The sequence below is a fragment of the Natrix helvetica genome, assembly GCF_964273705.1.
Source record: "Natrix helvetica genome assembly, chromosome: 12".
Taxonomy (NCBI): Eukaryota; Metazoa; Chordata; class Lepidosauria; order Squamata; family Natricidae; genus Natrix; species Natrix helvetica.
The window spans coordinates 20138940-20144939 of NC_138556.1; the positions used below are offsets into that span (position 1 = coordinate 20138940).

General features: G+C 45.3%; 1 protein-coding gene across 2 annotated transcripts in view; it reads right to left on the reverse strand.

Moving 5' to 3' along the window:
• The window catches only part of OTUD7A (OTU deubiquitinase 7A), a 39406-nt gene extending 33712 nt beyond the window's left edge, over positions 1 to 5694 (reverse strand). For both annotated transcript variants that reach the window (XM_081964456.1, XM_081964455.1), the window contains exon 1: positions 5501 to 5694. The gene's annotated coding sequence lies outside the window, so the exon portion shown is untranslated. The remainder of the gene's footprint in view (positions 1 to 5500) is intronic.
• Between the last annotated feature and the right edge of the window lie 306 nt (positions 5695 to 6000).

Below are 6000 nucleotides of genomic sequence, written 5' to 3' on the forward strand. Positions count from 1 at the left end.
AGTCCTTTGAAGCCCGTGGGAAGTGATTAACGGTAGAGGAGTCAAAATTTCATTCCACATTTGGCGGCTTTAATCAGGAAGTGAATGACTCTGGCATCTTGAACATTTTTCTTGGAGATTGTTGAGAAAGTCTTGAGAAATCTCGAGAAACACACACAAGGGATGCACAACTCAGATCAGCCAACACAAACACACTAGCAACACTAAAGTACCTGGTGACACTCACAGTTTATCTTCAGATGTTCCCTCACAGTTAGCTCCTTCTTGAAGTAACTATGGAGACAACTATATTAAATACTGGAAATTTGATAATCACCATCAACAAACTCACTAATCAAACTCCCCAAAAGCTTCACAAATCTATTCTGCTCCCGGAATAAACTGTGTCCCAAAAGAAAGACACCTGAACAAAAAAAAACCATAAAGCAATTCCTTATCTTCAAAGAATTAATTTCACTTCCCTGCAGAGCTTCTTTGACCTAAAATGTCCATCATCAATTTTTACACCTGGAATCATCTCATAAATAATGTTCAGAAATTATGAACTCCTCCAAAAATCTAGGTTATCCAGCAGCAAATATGCATGCAAAAGAAAACAACCCTCACCGTTTGATGTCCTCCTCCAAGGAGACTCAGAAAATCCAAATATAATTGGAAACTTTGGTACCAAGAACAACAGAAGTTTGTCTAAAGTTCAACTACATAATGTCTAAAAAAAAGTCTGCTTCAGAATGATATCCAAATGCCCCTTTTCAGAGAGTGGATAAGGCACCTTAATTTATTTTATTGACTCCTTCCTTCCATGTGTTACTACTTGGACATCACCACACAAAACACATAGTCTTCCTTCATAAAGAAAATACTTGGGTAAGCTATTCAGCTAGCAGAGTGTTTTCCAACTGAAGCCATTTTAAGATGGGTGGACTTCAACTCCCAGGATACCTCAGCCAGCACAGCTGGTTGGAGTAGTTTGGAAGTTGAAGTCCACCCATCTTAAACATGGTCACAGTACGAAAACACTGTGTTGGAGCTTTTAAAGTCAATAGGATTTAAAATATAGATCAACATCTGATTAAATCTGATTAAAATTGAGCCTTGGGCAAAATGGAGTCCAGATTTTAATGTTTTTCAGCATCAGATATACTTGCAATCCACTTTATCACATATCAACCAGCCGTTTATAATTCTGGCATGCAGGATTTCAAGAAGGTTGACTCAGGAATCTCCCAAGACCAAAACTGCTAGTTTAGCAAACTTTAAATCAGCCTGGAAAATCTTTAAAGCTCTGGTGCTGCTCAGCCATAAACTAGTCTTCTAGAATGGTCCATCCGACTGTCCAGAAGGTCCCAAAAATCCGGACCCGTGAATAGTAGGAATGGGATGTGAACTCAGGTGTTCTACATCATAGCTATTTAATTGAGACTGGACAGAGAATAGACACATTACCCAATATATAAATTACATATATAACAATAAGGGAGGAGAGCTTATGGCTTAGAGGCAAATACAACTGCCTAACATGTAAAAACAGCCCAGGTTTGAATCCCAGTAGTATGGCTAGCTGATGAGAGCTAAACAGCTTGAAATAGATCTATACTAGTCTCCCTTTATTTATTATCAACACAAATGCTAGCTATACACACACACACACTTTGCTACTTAGTTTATATCTGTCTAGCAAGATCTAATACCTAACACATAAGGGGAAATAATCTGGGAAGTTATATGGATGTATAACTTTTCAACCTTGTAATCTTAAGATGTGTGGACTTCAACTCCCGGAATCCCCTGGTTGGGGAATTCTGGGAATTGAACCCTACACTTCTCAAAACTGTCAAAACTGAAAAACCATGGTTTGCATGCACAGATGACATTTTCTTTTATCGTTCTACAGCACTTCCTTGCAAAGAAATGAAACAAGGCACTTTACTGAATAGTTCCAATAAATAACATCCAACAAATAATGTCCATTTCTTTTCTTTAAAAAAAAATCTATCTCTAACTTATCTGACAGCATCGCTATCTCGTTCAATTTCTGCTGAGGTGTTATTGGAGCTTTAATTGAAGCATTATTTAATTTTGGCTTTCCCAGTCTTAAAAACATTTGCTATCGGAAGCTTATTTGCATTAGGGGCTGCCAAAGCAAACGCAGGTTAACGGGTTTAAATGTTGACTATTCCAAAATCAACGTGACGGAGAGAAAATCCCCGGAAAGGATAAAATAGAGAGGAATTAGAAAGACAATTTCTGCTGCTTTTTTGTCAGAATCTTGAATGACAAGAGAGGGCATGAAAACTGCTGCCATCACCAGAGTTCATTACATTTTATAGGGAGACAGATTCAGTTATGCAATGTTAATAGCTAGTTCTCTTATTTGCATACCTGGATGATATAAAACAGCCATAAATATGTATATGCAGGGACCAAAAAGAAAGATTCATGGTTAAAAGAATAAAATTATCCTACCTTTCCTTGTGCATTTTGGATTTCTTTTGGTCTCGGCACGGAAAAGTTAAAATTCCTTAGGAAAACAATACTATCATTTTTTGGGACATCAATTTACAACCTGGCCATGAATCAATGGGAGAAGCAAAATATTTTCCCATGGCCCGTTTACCTACAAAGAAGCAACTTAACTCTCTCTGGCACGCTTCAGATTTAACGATTGCGCCACTGAAACCTTTGACATGAAACACATCCTGTGGCCAAGACTTTAAACATTTATAGCCATGATGCTTCCTGCAGAACTGACCAAGTTGAACTACCGTTTCCTGCAATCATTTCGGGGCCGCGTTTCATTAGGAATCCTGGTAGGCTAAAGAGAATTTAAAATACTTTGCAACCGTGTTCTCCAAAATGTCATTAGCTCTCATCCAAACTATCCCAAGGAAGTCTTTTTTATGGGGTATTAATTATAACAAGAAAATGAAATTTTCCTATTTCTTTTCTCTTTAGGTACGACCATGCTTGTCTAATATATTTCCAAAATAACTGATTATCCAGACATTAGTAAGCAAGACACAGGATTCAAGGAGATTTCATCCCCAACTAAGCAGACATGAGGTTGCAGCGTTAATAATTCCTAATTTATCAGTATGACTGGGGGACACCTTAAAACCCTTGGATAATCTGAAATTTACCAGCAAAGCAATTATACAAGTGCACCGACAGAGAGTGATGGATGCTCGCACACACAAAGGTTCTAAGGTAAGCATTATTTGAAAAGGCACAAACTTTGTTTTTTCACACTGCAACGTGATCACAAATAGTGGAAAAGAGAAGCACATTAGCAAATATTTCTGGGATTCATCACCTTTTCGGTTTCTGATGACCAGCCTGTATTCTTGCTTAGGCATCTGGAAGGATAACATCCATGCAAAAACTTGGAAATTTCAGCAGGTTGACGCCGAGATTTGCAAAAGGGCGTGTGTGTGGGTATTTTTAGTTATCTTTAACAAATGGATGGGAATCTTTGCTCTGGAAGGGCAAATTGTACTTAGCAGCCTGCAAATGCTGACTGTTAGGGGAATGGAAAACAGCTGGGAGGGAAGAAGGAAAATGGAAGCAAAGTCTTACAGGGTTTTCCATACCATTAGCAACCCTGGCAATTATATTTTGGGGAAGGAGGAGTTAATCAATACGACAAGCATAAATCAAGCCCTCTCAAAAGACTGGGCCTGTTTCCTATTGCCAAGAAGCCATGTTTAAAAGCATAGACACACATTTGTCAGCATCAACATGGTTGTCTTAGCATTTGGTGGGGAAATGAAGGCTTTTGAGTCAGGACTAACAAGACTCCAAGATTTCTCTTCCCCCAAAAATGATGCATGAATTTGTTACTTGAAAATGAACTTGTAGGTTGACAAATCAGGAAGAGTTGAAATGGTGCTCCTTGGAGATTCCCTAAAAATAATCTTTTTTTTTTTATGCATCTGAGCTACAGACCGACTTCAACCCCTCGTGCACTCTCAGAAATTGCAATTTGTGGTGGATTATTATAGGTCTTCAACCAAAGTTTCTCAACCTTGGAGACTTGAAGGTGGGTAGATCTCAGCTCCCAGAATCCCCCAGCCAGCATTATTCTGGGAGTTGAGGTCCACCCACCTTCAAGTCCTCAAGGTTGAGAAATAATGTCTTAGAACATCTGCCCAATAATATAGAGTTTCAGGGCGACTATTTTAAGATATGAAGTTGAAAGATAATTACAGCCTTAAGGTGTGTTATATGCTTTGCCTACTGACAACAAGGCCTTAAGCAGTCTGCAATATGTTATTTAAATTCAGGTACTCTCACCTTCCCAACAAAGGATTAAAAACTCACCTCTCTGGCCTAACCTTGTTTTATCAGTAAAAAATAAATTTAGAGGTCATTTTGCCTTGCAAGGGAATATTAAAATCACACAAACACACACACACCTCCCATCCCTGGCTGCTATTCCCCCTCCCCCAGGGTTATGATTTATCTCTCTGTGATCACCTTCAGAACACCTTTCCTTCACAGGCTGGGAAAGTAAGGCTGAGAAACTGCTTTGACACCCAGGGATGCAAAACTGAACTGAAATCTCACTCCAAGCCCAGCTTCTCAATTTGGGTCAGTGGGATTCTTATCTAAAGTCACCCACAACAGTTTCTCAAAAGAGAGGGGAGGAGGGAGGGGAAGACGGAAATTCTTTGCATCCAAGGAATGATCCCCATCAAAAATTAAAAATAAAAACTGCAGGAAGATGAAGATGAGGATGGGCCCTGTTAATGCCTCACGATGGATCCCAGCTTCCCTTCATGGCTTAAAATCCAGCATTTCTCCCAGGGATCCCTGCGTAAACCCATCATCCCGGTTGATCTAAAATTGCCCCTTGGACATTTAGGATCTTTTAAGGGCTCTAAAGACACATTCCCAGGTTGGCCCATTTGCACTGTGGCTCCTTCTCCATCTCTGCACTGGGGGGGGGGGTGATGATGGAGCAGGAGTTTCTTGCTTTATGACGTCACTGGACCAGGTCAGAGCAAGGAGCCCCATATTAAAAATAAATTGGGGGGGGGGTTGAAAGGAAGCCGACCTTCCAGGGGAGCCCCCTCCCCCAAAACCTGATGCCAAACCTCAGCTGCATCCAGAGGTGGCCTGGTCCTCACCTGGTCGCCATAGAAACGGGGACAGCCAAGGGTGGCATCCTGGCACTTAGCCAGCCGGCAAAGATGGGAGGGGGTGGAATGTCCCCCCCCGCTCCCCCCTTCTCCCCAGCCCTGGGCAAGCGGCCCCTCCTGCTGCATCACGCGGGGGGGGGGGGGCAGGCCGGCTGGCGGAAGATGCTGAGGCCGGCAGCGGGTCGGGGGGCGTCCGGCGCCGGGAGCCGCCTCCAGCCCAGCCGCAGCGCGCAGGCCCGGGGGCGGCGGGGCGAGACGGACCCCCGGCCTCCCTCCCAGCCCCGGCGGGGGTCCCTCCGTCCTCCCGGAGCCCCGGCCGCCGCGGGCTTGAGCCGGGCTGGCTGTCTGGCGCGCCTTACCTGCCGCGGGGAAGCGCAGCGCCGGCATCCCTCGCTCCTTCCTTCCTTCCTTCCTTCCTTCCCTCCTTCCTTTCTTCCCTCCCGGCCGGCGGCGGAGGCTGCTGCGGCCGCTCTGCTGGCGGGCGGAGGGCGCGGGGCGGCTTCTGCAATGCAGGCGCTGCTGCTCCGGCGCCGGGCCGGAGGCGGGCGGGCGGGCGAGCGGCGGGGCTGCGGAGCCCCTCCCGCCGCCCTTCAGCCCCGGCTGGGCAGGAAGCGCAAGGGCGGCCGCCGCCTCCGCCGCCGCCGCCTCCTCGGAGCAGCCACGGGACGGGACCGGCCGGCCGGCGGGCGGGCGGGAGAGGAAGGCGGCCGCAGCGCCCCGCCCAGCCCTCGCCTTCACGCGCACGGAGAGCGGGAGGAGGAGGAGGAGGAGGAGGAGGAGGAGGAGGAGGAGGAGGAGGAGGAGGAGGAATGACAGAAGAGAGGGAGGGCGGGAGAGAGGAGGAAAGAGAAAAGAGGGA